This window comes from Talpa occidentalis, unplaced genomic scaffold (assembly GCF_014898055.3).
Source record: "Talpa occidentalis isolate TD23 unplaced genomic scaffold, MPIMG_talOcc4v2.1 talOcc4.5, whole genome shotgun sequence".
Taxonomy (NCBI): domain Eukaryota; kingdom Metazoa; phylum Chordata; class Mammalia; order Eulipotyphla; family Talpidae; genus Talpa; species Talpa occidentalis.
In genome coordinates, this window is record NW_023604861.1 from 11,882,313 (window position 1) to 11,898,049 (window position 15,737).

At 40.0% G+C, this 15,737-nt stretch overlaps 1 protein-coding gene and 1 pseudogene across 1 annotated transcript in view; one reads left to right on the forward strand and one right to left on the reverse strand.

Annotated features, from left to right (window-relative positions):
* GPC6 (glypican 6) overlaps positions 1-15,737 on the reverse strand; it is a 1,034,236-nt gene that overhangs the window by 986,171 nt on the left and 32,328 nt on the right. The gene's annotated exons all lie outside the window — the stretch shown is intronic.
* Positions 9,569-9,700, forward strand: LOC119260072 (U2 spliceosomal RNA; annotated as a pseudogene).

Here is a 15,737-nt window from a genome sequence, read left to right on the forward strand (position 1 = left end):
AAAGAATGTACTAGAGGCTTAAAATGACTTTACTATAAGAAACTCCTAGCAAAAGGAAAAAAATTAGCTTACCACTAATAGGGTTTTGAGCACAAGATCACAATAATTTCCTAATTATATGAACTTTCCCCATGTACTTCTCAAATCCTTATTTTACTTTTAAATTTAGGCGTATACTACTGGAATTGATGTCAAAAAATAAACACACAAGAGACAGGATAAAATGTTAGTTTTTGTTCTGGTCTATGTACTAAATACCAACATGTTCTAAATCTGTGGTTTCAAAAGAGCTGCACATTGTACCTTTTTTATTTAAAAGAGCACTCTCACCAAACATCAGCCATTAGTACAATGAGAGTTATGGAACACTCAGGTAGTACAATTAATTGTGTTGTATTATTCCATAATATGCTAATGATTCCTTTCTTTTAAAGGGAACATTCACTCTGCTTTCAAAACTTCAATCGGGTTTCCAGTTAATCATAGTAGACTTTTGTATTCTGGCAACCTTTCCACATAGTAGAAGGGAAGTGATGGAGATTTGGGCGACCAAATCCTGGCTTAAATCCTGTTCTCACCACTTACCTACAGTATGACCTTAGGCAGATGAGGGAGCCTGTCTGCATTTCATTGAATTTTAAAATGAAGGTTAATAACACCTTCCTGAGGGAATTTGCTTGGCCCCATATATGGGGAAAACACCCTTTGCTGGCTAGTCCCTTATAAAGCCCTGTTAGTACTGAAGGACAGGCCTTCATCCCAAGATGAAAACACCATATATCATGAGACTGACGCGCTGCCTACTGCGCTAAGAAGGCAGGTAGAAAACACCATATATTATGAAATATAGCTTCATTTCTATCTGCCATTTGCATGAACATGGCCATCCCATGCAAAAGCAATAGAGCCACATCTGGTTAAAATAAAAAAAAAAAATCAGCATGTATAATTAGGCATCAGCTGTTTACATCTTTGTAAAACCTCTCAAAGCCATGTTGGCCAGATATATTATTTGGCTCTGGGCTGAAAACTGGATCACGTATGTATCTACAGAAAAAAGGTTACAATATGCATACCGTTATGCAACCATCCCAGGCTGGGCAGGTTCATTGTTGATTCAGGCAGACAGAAAGAGAATATTGGGGTCTTCCTTGTCTCTAACTTGCTGTAAGGGTCAGGAATGGGCACAGTGCAGGTTTTCTGATCCCATGCAGACCGGGTAAAGGAGGAGTTAGAGTCCTCAGTGGTTTTGCAGGTTTTTTTTATTGGGGTTCACCAGGCATATGGCAGGCAGGGGTGCTGGCTGGGGGGCTGGGAGGCTGGCAGGCCTCCCAGCCCGCAGCAAGTCTTCACTCTATCTGGGCTCTCTGGTGATCTCGGCTTCTCTTCGGCTTCTGCTGCTGCTTTCTCAGCTTCTGGCGTCCCTGTGACACCACCCTTAAAAAGCACAGTCAGCGCAGGTGTACCCACTTCAGGTGCCCGCCATCAGGCATGCATTCAGGACCACAGGGTTCCCTCATCTATCCTGATGGCGGGAGGGCAGAAAAGCCTGATACCTTTTACCTTACCCTACAGTCCACCCCCTCAGGGTTTTCTGCCATATAGTCTACATATATATACAATTTTCTAAGCAAACAAACAATGCAGCCATGGCCCACAAAAGCAAATACATCACAATATAACAAAATACAACAGAACACAAATAAGTCCAGGCAGGACCCCAACCTAGTGCAAAAGACAATTATTGGTACCAGCAGATGAGCCACCAAATCTGCTGCCAAAGGCACTGCTCATACGAGGGAGGGGAATCACTCACGGCATCTACTATATCACACCAGGAGCCGTCAGGCTTCCTGGCCTTCTCTGGCTGTAGTCTCGGCTACAAGCCACACACCGCATCCACCCCCAGGATGCACTAGCTCTGGGATTGGCAATTTTATTCTGTTGGGGGTAATCGCCAATCCTCAGGGTTTCTGTCTGCAGTCGCTCCAACACTCGGCCTTCATGGCCAGCAATGCGACTCGCAGACCCCTGCATTCAGGCCAATCCACTGCACAAGCACATGGGTCGGGGATCCAAACTCTACATTTGGCTTGGGCTCCACCCCAAGCCACATTCCCCACCCATCCCCCAAGGACAGGTTCCTCAGCTCCTCACCCTCGCTCAAGAATGAGCAGGGCATCACCCACAGGTGATTTTACGAGACTCACTGGCCTTCCTCAGCTTACTTAGTGCTTAACAGCCACTCAGGGCTTCCCAAACTTAGCATCAGTACCAGCTTTTGCCTTCTCAGTGGCTTTTCTCCACCTGGCTGCTGGGCATGCACAGGCTGCTTTTGGCCATCAAGGCCCACTGGCCACCCCCAGATTCTCAAAAAAAAAAAAAACATAACCTGCCAAGGTCCTCCGCCTTCTGGCGGGATTGTCAGTCCAAGTTTATCAGTCCATGTCCATCAGTTGAAGTCCATTGGCCTCTCCCTGCATCAGCACTGGCGAGCGCTGAATCATGGTCCTCTCCTCCCCGATGATTCTGCTGCCTCAGGGGTCGTTGGCCGGTCCTTTCGGGTGTCATTGGCTGGTTCTCTCGGGCGTCTCCTTCACGCCAGGTCTTGTCCTGTAGCTCGTGGACGTTGTCCACCTTCTGTGCTGCCATGGCGCCTCCACAGCATCATCACAGGCAAACAGTCTGTTCTTAATCCCTCCAGGTCTTTGGAGGGCTCCAATACCCGTCTACATGGATCTTGCCGACTTACGCCAATTGTAAGGACAGGAACGGGCACAGTGCAGGTTTTCTGATCCCATGCAGACCGGGTAAAGGAGTCAGAGTCCTCAGTGGTTTTGCAGGTTTTTTTATTTGGGGTTCACCAGGCATATGGCAGGCAGGGGTGCTGGCTGGGGGGCTGGTAGGTCTCCCAGCCCCCAGCAAGTCTTCACTCTATCTGGGCTCTCTGGTGATCTCGGCTTCTCTTCGGCTTCTGCTGCTGCTTTCTCAGCTTCTGGCATCCCTGTGACGCCGCCCTTAAAAGCACAGTCTTAGCGCAGGTGTACCCACTTCAGGTGCCCACCATCAGGCATGCATTCAGGACCACAGGGTTCCCTCATCTATCCTGATGGTGGGAGGGCAGAAAAGCCTGATACCTTTTACCTTACCCTACACTTGCTTTAATGCTGAATCAGGGGAGCAGACACACAGGTAGGCTGCAACTGAGTCTCCTAGGCCCCTGATCTCCCCTTATTCTTTGCGTCTTACCCAGGTGTCCATATTTATATATGCACATGCTCTGTGCTTGCTGGCTTCTTGTCCCAGGTGTCCATAATCATAGGTGTGCATGCCCCATGCTTACACTCCCAAGCACCTTTTGCAATAAGACAATATCACATATGGGTAATGAAACCTGGGAGGAAAGCAAAGCCGCAGGTGGTGGCTACAGAGGCTGGTGGTGGGAGGTAAAAATGAGCCTGAGTACCCCAGGTTCCGAACACCTGAGAGAAAGGGACTGGCTGCAAAGCTCTTACATAAGGAATGAATAGAGGTCCGGACAGGTCCTTCTTATCATTACAGGAAGTCAGATACTTACACTTCCTAGAGGGAAAACTGTATTCTGATCATTCTACATGTGAACCAAAGGACGCTGGAGGATGCTAATATGTGCAGATACTCACCTCAGACACAAGGGTTAATGTGATGCATTCAGGTGAACCACAGGCTAACCACAGATGCTTTTAATCATTGACTTGGCACTACCCTCTAAAGCAAGCTGCTTGGCGCACTGCAGACTCAAGCAGGTATCAATCACCCTCTCAATTCTTGCCTCAGGCTCAGCATTGATCACAGGATTCCTACATTCAACCAATTTGTGTCTATTACTGTGAAGTTTACGCAGATCTTAAATGAAAACTAAACCACCCATTGAAGACACCAAGATGGAAATTTTCAGTTGCAAACCTCAAAACCAACACTGGAATTTAAATGAACAGAGCTTTTAATTCCTTCATTTTCCATCTCTGAAAAAACTTCAAGTACTTTATTTAGCAAATCCTTTATATGCCTCTCCTATTAGGAAACTGAGTTTTATTGATTTCAAAAGATAAAGAATAGGAATAAGCGATCATCATGACTCACCATGTAACATATAACCTCACACATCCTACCAAAACACTGAAAACCTTATGCTGTTCTGTTTTTTATCCTAACAGAGCACTTTTCAGATTATGCACTGTAGAATATGTGTCCCTCGAGACAATAGATGTTAGGTTCTGCAATCAAGCAAATCTAGAAAGCTTTGGAAACATGTTAAGGAGGCTTTTTAAAGCAAGATCTCAACAAGTCTTTCATATGCAAATAGTCACTGGGCACTCAGAAGTGATTATAGTGCAGCATTTCAGAACCCACTAGACAGGTCTTGACAAAGCATTTATTACTATCTTTAAAAAGTATCTTGGGAACCGCTGTTTCACACCAATAGTTCTCAAAGTCTGGTCCAGGTCAAGAGCATTCACGTCTCTTAGGACCTTGATAAGTGTGCAGATTTTTAGGTGCTCCCCAGATGTACTGAATTAGCATCTTTGGGGGTTTAGTCCAGTGATCTGTACAAAGAAGCTGGGCTGGTGATACAGGGAGGCACGCAAGTTTGAGAACCACTCATCTAACTAGCCCAATCTTCTCCAAAAGTAAGAACGTGATTTCTGCAACAGTCTTAGAAAAGAACAGGTGTTCAAATTAATGTAAGACTTTAACAATAGTTTTTATAATATATCATATTTCGTCTTCCCTTACCTAAATCTACTTTGATTTTAAAAAGCACCTACTACTTTACAAATTATATAAAAGATTTTTATTTGCTCTCTCCTCATTTTACTGTTTACCCTTACCAAGGTAAAATGCCTGATGCTTATTAAAGAAAATTAGTACTTGGTTTTGTTGCGTATGAATGAGAATGAAAACATCACTTAGTTGGGGCCTCCCTGGTGGTGCAAGGGGCTAAGTCTCAGCACTATGAAGTAATCCATAGCCACTGCAGCACGAGTTCGATCCCCAGCCAGGGAGCTGACCCACGACACAAAGACCACGACTATCTCTCCCACTGCTCCCCTCAGCAGTATATTTCAGTCAATTAGCCTGTTCTGCTCCCCACCCTGTCTCTGGTGAATCCTCTCACCCCCTGCACCTCTGGCCTACACCCCAGCTCTTGTATGCACAAGTCCTTAAAAAAAAGAAAACATCACTTAGTTAGTATGAAATGACCCAGATTTCCTGCATGATTTTTACAGACACAGTAAGAGCAAAAAAGTAACTTATGTAGATCCTTTAAATATATTTGTCTATAAGGTATTTAAAGTGGTCAACATCATAGAAACAGAATGTAGAAAGGGGTAACTAGAGTTTAATGGGGCTAAAGATTGCATTTTGCAAAATGAAAAAGTTCCAGAGATCTGTTCCATGACAATGTGAAAATACCTTCCACTACTGAACTAAACACTTAAAAACATCTGAGATGTTAAATTCAATGCTATGTGTTTGTAACCACATTAAAAGAAAACAAAATACTAAAAAAAAAAAAAAGCGCATTTTTCTCTATTCAACCAACAGTGAAATTGACTGGCACTTCCTAACTCCTGGAAACATCACCCAATCAATTTACTGTGTTCCAAAATAAGGACGGTATTGCAGGAAGACATATTTAACTCATTGATACAGAATGTAAATTTACTTTTAAAATAAGGAGTCTGACTGAAAAGTGCAGGGAACAGCATGGAGAGGCTAAACTTTAATTTTATGTTAGGAAAGTAAATATGAAAATCCTGAATGTGAATAAAAGAAACATTCCTTGGTTGTTTATTCCAAAAAAAAAAATCTGTTGCTATCCAGACACTGAGCTTGCTAGTCACTGGGGAACTTAAAACAAAAGAGCTATTATTCCTGCCCTTAGGAAGCTTATAGTACACTGGAAAGATATTTACAAAAACAGAATTACCCATAGCTGAACAACTACTTTTAAAAAACAAAGGGAGAGGGGAGGTGCAGGACAGACAGCAAACTGAATATTAAATAAAAAAGTTTAACCATAGACTTTCCCAATATATGCTCCTTTTTAAGTTCTAGCAATCTCTACACCACCAGTTCAAGCTCAGACAGGGATTTCAGAAATGGGGTTCCAATAAAGACATCTTGGTTTAGTCTAAACAGACCAGATTTTTGAGAAGTAAATGCGTTTATAATAGGCTTTTAATGCCTCTAATATAATCTCACATTTTTCTACCAGCTTTTGTCAATTCTATTTGTATAGTGCCTGACGGTTTACAAAGCACTTTACTTGACATGAATTCACTTGATCCTGACAATTCTTAATTAGCCTGGCAGATATGATCTCTATCATTTAATAGGTGAGATGCTGAGACAGGGAGCTGAAAGGCTTGCTAACAGTCACCAGGCTACACTAACCCCAAATCCAGCACTAACATCCAGACCTTCTCTTCACTATACTGGTTAATTTGTGAATTCTTCTATACACAGCAAAATTATGAGGCAACATTTGCAAGGTTTTACGATTAAGCTAATAATGAACATAAACATCTGTACTTAGGAGTTGGTACAAAGCTATAGGAGATGTAATGGGGAGTTTTCCAGGAAAGAATGCCTTCCCTGGGGTTCCCTTCTCTCAAGTCATGGACCAATGCAAAAATTCCACTTCCGGCCTGAGATTTTGGAAGCATGAATTATCATCTTTACTGCCGTAAGAAATGTTGACATAGAGGCTGTTATTTGTATGAGTCTAAGCAGAAGGGACATAAAATAGAATTCTTTCTTTACAAGTCACCAAAGAGGCTAGCAGGAATAAAAGGTAAATTGGAAAGAAATAAGAAGCGCCTGTCCAAAAGTTCAGAGTGAACAGCAGGATGTTCCCTCATGAGAGTTCCCTGCCAGAGAGTGAGGCCTGCACCAGGCTTGCAGCCACATCCCAGACACTCTGGATGAGAAGTACAAGAGCTGGGAACAAGTCAGCCTGAGGGGAGGGGGCCAAGATGATCTCTAGAGCTGAGCTCCATGACCCGCCCACACTACAGATGCCCCTCCTGGGAGGGGCCTAGACATTCGCCAGCACAAGTGGGTGTACTTCTTCCACCATCCTAGAGGATTCTCATCATGACACCCTCCAGCCATCCTAGTCATTCCCCAACATGTGAGTGAGGGCACAAGCCTCCCATACACACACACACACACACACACACACACACACACACACACACACACACAGAACTCAGGATGTCAAAGTGAGAAAAGGTCAACCAACCTCCCCCTGGAAAGGCCAAAGGTTCTCACATTTTTTAAGTTGTGTGCTCCTGACTCAACTCGGGGTAAGATGGTCACCTCCATCTAAGGTAAAAAGGAGCCTAGTTACCTGAGACTTTTCACAACCCAATAGGAGAACAAGCGTGCAGAGAGGTCAGCCTGGGGGCAGGACAACCTTGAGGAGTTACTTGTTCATCTTCCCTCAGCTGGGGTTCTAGGCTCGTAGTTAGTTCTTGGTGCTACCTTGGTCATAAATAAATCAAAATACATCATAATTTCTGTTATGGGCTGCATTTTATCTCTCCCTCATCCCCAAAGAAAACAAAATCCTCATCTGTTGAAGCCTTAACCACTAGCACCCCAGAAATGACTGCATGTGGAGAGAGGGCCTTTAAGGAGGTGCTGAAGCTAAAAATAGGGTGCAGGGTGGTCTGACATGACTGCTATTCTTATAGGAAGGAGTATTTAGTCACACAGAGGGCCTATGGCATGGACGCATCACAGAGAGGGGTTTGAATGGGGCCATTGTAAGGAAAAAGTCCTTAGAAGAAACCAAACCTTGCTACCTTAATCTGGAGATTTCTAGCCTCCAGAACTATAAGAAAATACATTTGTGTTGCTTACACCATTTGTTCTGTGGTCTTTTGTTATGGCAGCTCTAGCAAACTAATACACTGGCTAAAAGCTGTGCTCCCGCTCATATATGTTTGAGGTCTGCTGATTTACCCCTTTGCTATCTAGTCAAAAATTGCTCTAAAGAATTCAACTCTTTGCTCCTTTTCTATGCCTCATAAAACTGGGTCATGTTTAAAACAAAAGGATCCTTTTGTACATTGCAAATGTGCACATATTAGGATCAGTGACAGAAGAAACCATTTCATGTACCCAATTAAGGTCTTAAATGAACCATTTTTAGAAAAATAACCATTAAGAACTTTAAAACAGTCTTTCCCCCAATGAGATGAAAAGAGTTTCAGTGCATTGCTGCATCTGTTTGCAACATGTCAGAGCTGGCAGACAGGTTAGTCTATAATCAGAAGAGGCTTTCAGTTTGAAAGGAGGACTTGTAATATTCCTCAGCATTTGCCTGATTAAGTGCTTAAATTCAGAAGGTTCAACTAGACAATCAAAATTTGTGAATATATGATCTTGTGATTAAATTCCCCAGCGTCTAACCCCAAATCCTTACTAATTCCCCTTACAACATTTCCACTTAGTCTTTTATACAATCTGAGATAAATCCTAACTCTTGATATAATATTGGTATGTAAGTTAAAGTACCCTGAAAGCTCAGGAAATTATTATATCAAAATTAGAACTAGGAGAATTACTAGTATGCCTTTCCTTATGTTTATCCAGAAATTTTTAAAAAATATATTTATTAACAAGATGTTTTATAAGTTAAAACTTAGATTTCTCATAGAAAGTTATGGATCACTTGCAGGGAAAAACTGCCAATAAATGAAGTTGAAATACCTGAGGTTAGGTTCATTTTGTAACGGTGTTTTTAGATGAAAATACTTTCCTACTGTGGTTTTACATAGAATCTTTTATATCATATTTCTAGCAAAATCTCTGGCACATAGTAAGCACACAAATAAATGCATGACTATATCAATTCTGTAAATCTTTTAGAATGGAATCTCTACATGGCAAAGAATCATAGTCTCCTTTGGAATCCATTCATTGAATCACAGAATTCACTGTTTTGATACTAAAGGTATTGTTTTTGTACTGATGATAATAGAAGCAAATTAATATTATGTCTAGAATCAATCTGCTGTGTTCCCCCAACAATGACATATTATTCATTTGTTTATCAAGGAGACTGACACCATCATGTTTAGTTGATAATGACAAAATGAATGAATGTCCAGAGGCATAATTTTTCAACTATCTTTTAAAGTTATAAAATTCTCATACCAAAGCTGTGTGGGGACAACTTTACTCATTCTCTTTGAAAAACAGAGGAAATCAGTCTGTTTATTTATTTATTTTTTTTGCACGTAAAAGAAGTGGGGTGCAGGGGGTGAGAGGAGAGAGGATTCACCAAAGCCAGAGTGGGGAGCAGAACAGGCAGATTTACTGAAATACACTGTAAGGGGAGCAGCGGGTGAGACCAAAGAGGTCTGCTGCGCCATGTGGGTTAGCTCCCTGGCTGGGGATTGAATTTACGCCATAGCAGTGACAGCCTGAGACTTAACCCCTAGGCCACCAGGGGAGGCCCCTCAGCCTGCTGATCTTAAAGGGAATACTATCTACTAAAATCCACAGCACCATCGCTTCTCGGCCTTTTGGCTAAGATCAAGTGTAAAATCCACAGCACCAAAGTGCACAAATTTTTCATGACAAACAGTAAAAATCTGACATGTAAGAGACCTTTTAAAACATTTAGGTAAATGAATTCTATCAGTTTAGCAGCAAAGAATTCAGTGAGTCTTGCTATATCTGAAATAAATAGTATTTATTGTGTTCAACTTTTTTTTTATAAAATTCTCCTAAAATGCAATACTGTTTACCTAGATATGATTCAGACTATACTTTTGTAAAAATTATTTGTAAAATTTATTTCTGGATTTCAGAAAGAACTAAAAGGTTTTTCCCAGCCTCCATGAGACACTTTGCTATACCAATCTACAGTCATTCAAATTGGCCTTTCTCAGTTTTATTTTAGGTCAAAACTTTGTTGAGAAATGTGTAAAACATTTTGCCTTTTTCCTTAAGTGCTGCCTATCCCTCCTTTGTCCTAAGTTTTTATGAGATAAAACCTACCACCTGTCATTTATGGATAAATCAAGTAAAAGCTTTTCCAAATTTTAATACAAAGAAGCATAGTGCTGTTTAGCACACATGTTCCTGAACTGCTGATATCTAATGTGGAAATAAAAGTTGGAAAAGTTAATGGGTATGTGCATGCATCCAAGTCTAGATTCTGCAGTCCATTGTCTGCTCAGAGATTCTCAGCTGTTGCCAGTGATAAAAAAGATGAATATTTATAACCTCATTTACTGAATCATTCACAGACATTATATCCAAATAAGACTAGAATAAATTGTTGGGGCTTCACTCTTATACCTTACATGAATTATTTAAGAATTTTCACAACCTGGATTGTTGTATTTCAACAATATGTGTTTTGCAAAACTTATAAACACTATGGCTCCGTCCTAATCACATCATTCAAACATTTCCTAAGACATATATAAACGCAACAAATTGCCTCATTTTTCAGTTTTCACTCAAATTTCACTGCTCAAAATCATTCACATTCGTTGTTCTTAAAATTATTTCTCAAACAACACAAGTGTTATTGAGATATTTTAAAGGTAACTGCAAAGGTAATATAAATTAATTTATCATGGTCAAATCCCTATCCAGTTTTAATTTTATTTATCTTATTCATTTGGGAAATATATTTAAAGACAACTTACATGTTCTCAAAGCTGAGTCATTAAAATTATACCTCAACTTTAATTATGATGTCACTCAAACTAGTCCCATTTCCAAATTGGAAAATAAGATACCCTGATGTGGCCTTCTTTACATTATCCCATTTACCTCATTATCACATGCAGTTAATACTAAGTAAAAAAAAATAAACTCTACCTTCCTATTCAGTGAATGACTAGGAACCCTTCTGCATATATTCTGTTCATATTTCTTTCTAAAGGATATGATATTCTTCACAAAATTGCCCTCCATATCTAGCAAGAGTCTCAGACTCATTCAAGCTAAAGAAAAAAAAAAAAAAAACTAAACATTTAAATCACTCATTCAAGCTTCCTCAAAAATTCTAAGCGTCATTATAATTGTTTACTTATGTTGGTCTATTTCCAGCCATGTGTTTTACTTTCAGATCTCTGTGTGGAAGTTTACATATACTCTGGAAGTATATTTGATACACATAAAGCCTCCATTTTCTCCACTGTTTTAGGAATTACCTAATTGCATTTTTTCATCAAAGATTTCTGAGTACTTTTACCTCAAGCCCTAGCTGTTTTGTAAGAGTGTAGGTCTTGTAGCTTCACCCCGATTCCTGAGTGCACTGCTAAATGGAAGGGCAGGGCAGGTCTCTGGTGGGCTTTAAAGACAGCCCTGGTGGGCTTTAAAGACAGAACAGGGGGTGGTAGGGGGGTCCGGCCTGTGGATGTTGGCTGGGGGCTTTTCCGGCCAGCTCCTGCTTGCAGTTGGGGCTCTCCTGGCTGGCTTCTTGCCTGCTACTTTGGTAGGTTTCTCAGCTGTGTCCCAGTCTGTGGCTCATGCCCGTACCCCAGCCACAGTGAATCAGATGCTATGTAGGGTAGGATAAATAAGTGTTAGCTAAAAAATTTTATTTTCCTATACACTCCCCTTCAACGTTTCTCCCCTTATCCTTATGCCCCATGTAAATACACCTTTTTTTGTTTCTCTCTGCTTGTCTTCTTCTGTGTGTGTCCTGCATTCTGAAGCAGGAGAGTGAGGCCCCACCAATGGGTCAGCTCCTTTCCCCTGGGTTTGCTTGTTTCATTTTCAAAAAGAGAAATAGTCAGTGTTTCCCAGACAGTGCCTTTACTGTCTTAGGGGAGGGCAGGTAGAGTGGGGAGACAAACAGATTTGATCACTAGATCAGTTTTAAGCAACTTAATTGACTTATAAGTAGAACAACAGACAACGTAGAGAAATTCAAGGTCTACAGCTGAGTACAACTTACTTCCTCAAACCTGAGGTTTCCCCCAGACCTTTCTTGCTTCCTTGAGGCATGTCAAAGGAAGGAGGAACTATAATCAGAATTAGTAAATGATGGAGAAGGACTCTGGCTTGCTATTCTAACTCTTGCTCTTCCCTTGAATGAATCTGCTTTCTGATCTACCCTTTGCCCAGAGGAAAAATGGCAAAGGCCTCTGGTTGTCCAGATGTGCCATTAACTAGGAAGGCACGACCGCTACATTCTGCTGGGAATTGGCAGTGAGCCTTTTCAACATAAGATCTAAATGCAGACCTACAATCAGCTATAATCTTTCTCCATTTGTCATTTTAATCTTCATTTATTGGTCTTCTCCATGCTGTTTCTCATTTTATTTCAAACTATGAAACAAAAGAAAGGTGAGTGCTGAGTATTGACACTCTAAAACCCCCAAATTTATATAGAACGCTGGGGGAATGCCCACTGGTATTTTACTCCTTTTTGAGTAAATAAATACATAAATTTTCAAAAATGACAAATGTGAAGAAGCTATGATAGAGAAAACAACATACAAGGAACTGGTGAAGGCAGAGGGCAATTCTACAAGAGCATCAGTAAGAACATTAAGGAGAACTTGAAAGTATTTTGGATTGAAAGCAATTTACAGAGAACAGAAGGGAAAATATTTCAAGCATACACAAAAATATTTATAATTATTGAAAGGAATAAACACTTTACCACACAGACTATCTAATCCCCAAATATGTTACAAATGTGATCTACATATATGTAATAAAGGTACGTATAATATTGTGTGTATGTGTGTATTCATGTATGTAAATTCTCCAAAAAATGCTCTGATGGGAAATATTAATTGAAGTAAAAAGTCATTGGGTCATAGTCATTGGGGACGCCAACCAATTACTCACACCTCTGCTGTCAGTATATGAACAACACAAATGTCCACGCTGTGGGCTTTTGGTCACATACTATGTATTTAAGAAAAGAGATGAAGATGACACAGCAAAGAACTCGACACAATAAAACACCTTCACAAACTACTGGGCATCAAGAAACATTCTGTTTGAGGTCTGAAGTTAAAGGGGAAAGAGGAAGGAAAATGACAAGAGGATACAAGGGATACTGGGTGGGGGCAAAAAATTTAAAAACTTGAAAAGCAAGATAGAGAGATATGTAGGAAAGGAAGACACAGAAGAAGGGAGGGAGACAGGGAGAAATATGACGAGAATCACTACAACTGAACTACACAAACCTTAATTTACTTCTTTATTCAGAAGGACTTACTCTAAGGACTGTAAAATGTCAATGGGACATGTTTATGACAATCAATATGCATTACATTGATAAATGCAAAAGTAGAAATCAATACTCAAATTTTCAACTAGTAGAATGAGGCATAAAAGGCATTTCTAAAATTATAGGTTTCATATGTCTGTCTTAATCAATCAAAATTTAATTTTAATATCTTTTCACTGATAGTATGTTGAGTGAGTCAATATTGCATTAGATTATTTCCAAATTTGTGACATGCCTCCAATTATTCATCAAATACACAACTCAGAAAACAATAATGCTGACAAGAAGCATCTTCTCTCTAGAGTAAAATGTGTCATTCCAAACCTGTCCTCAACCTATTCCTCCTTCAAAAGTGAACTTATTCTGTATGTTTCATAAATTTAATGATGATCTTATTTGTTTCAATGCAGCTTGATCGTGAGAATGGTTACCAGTGCTACACACACTCACACACACACACACACACGAATTAACGGGGTCAAAAGGAGGCTCTGACCTTGGTAAAGGACTTGAGGCAGGCTTCTGGATGACAAGAGGCTGGAGAAAAAATCTGAAGGATGCACGTGAGGTCATTTGATAAAGGTGGGATAGCAGAGGGCAGACACAAAGGACAGCACCTGGGCCCTGGACAGTCACTGACTTATGGCCAGCAAGCTAGCGGAGAAAATACCAGGCAACATGAATCCCTGGGTCAGGTTAAACAATGACATAGTACTTTCAGGAACAGCAGAAGACACTGCAGTGTTTGAAGCAGCGGAGGAGCACTGTGAAAAGACCATCCCAGCTTCAATTAGTCAACCTGACCAAGCAACTTCACATTCAAATGCTTCCAAATAAGACTGACTTGGCTGAAGCAGATGGTACTGACCCAGAGATGGCCAAAATGCTTAAATGGGGGCAGCCACGGCTCTCATTCACTTAGCTCTGGCCTTTATGTAGACAGAAATGCTGCATCCACCCACCTCATCCCCACTGCACCTCCTGGTAGCTAGTCATCCTGCTTGTCTACTTGCCTGTTCATTGCTGTATCCCCAGGCACCTGCAGTAATATCAATAGGTTTTCTCACTGAGGAGATTACATGGATATTATCCAAAAGTCCTCCCTGTGTCTCTATATTGCACATAAAATGGGTAGTTTTCCATACAGATCAACACCTTGAAAATATATGGACAATACTAGCCTTGGGCAAATGGCAATGGAGAACCAATCATCTACCTACCCACCAACTAGCCAAGGGATCTCGGTGTATATTCAAGAAGATACAAATGTATCCTTCAAATCTCTCATGTTGCTTATGCTCTACAGAAATACACAAAATCCTCTTTAAGATACATTTTATGAAGCACATCATGCTAAAATAAGTCCTGAGAAAACTATGCAAATATAGATCATTTATTTTAGGCCAAATTGGATACAATCTAAATTAAGGGGCTAGTTACTAAGGTTACAAAGAGTTAGTGAATAAAGTAAAACAGTGTTTATAGTCAGCCTTATCTACAAGTGCAAAAACCTTGTTCAACAGCATGTTTCTCTATAGAGAAAGCTACAGCAGCACATAATTCCCCAAGAGCTACATGTCTACTAAGCTAAGCACATTCCTTCTTTCTTTCACTTGTTATATGGAAATTCTATGCCTAAATATAACTAAAAACTCTTGTCCCTGCAAGCAGATGAAAACTTGGGTATATAATGTAATAAGCTATCAATCTAGCTTAAGTCACATTTGGCCTTAACCATGAAACAGAGAATAATGTTTTAATGATATCTGCTTTTTTCCAAATTCCAGAGACCACACAAAAGGTTTCAGTCCCAAAATTATGAAGCTAGGCATTGAAAAAAGTTATATAGTGATTAAAAATAATATTGTCTATTTGTGCAGTTCTTTACAATTTGCAAAGTGCTCTTAATTATATTAGCTGATTCATAAATAAAATATTAAAGGCAAGGGTATAGGAATGGTAGTTTTTAGCCACAAAATGAAATAATTACTGTAACTGCATATGAATTTTGAAATCTAGAGAAATTGCTCAAAACAATCATCAGAATAAAAATAACAGGAAAGCTGGGATGCATTACTTTATAAATAATGACGTTCATAGTGAAAAATTCTCTAATTGAACCAATGAATGATTTCAAAGATCGGGGTGAAGTTGTGAAGTCTTTTCAATGACCAGACCTCCTGTCTTAAATTTCTATGAGAGAAAATGTGATCCTAAAATTTGTCATCTTAAAACTGAAATGAAATCAATTTTTACAAATTTAAATTCATCAGAATCCGAAAAATTAAGTCTTTGCATTCCCAAAGACCTAACACGTAGGTCTCCAAATTCTACTGAAGACTGCAATGTCTCTGTTAGAAGAAACAAACACAGCTGGCTTTCATTATTAGTAAACTATCATTACTCCCGCTTAATTTGGGTTTTACAAGTTATTTTCTTTATAGATCAGTAAATCATAAACTAAAAT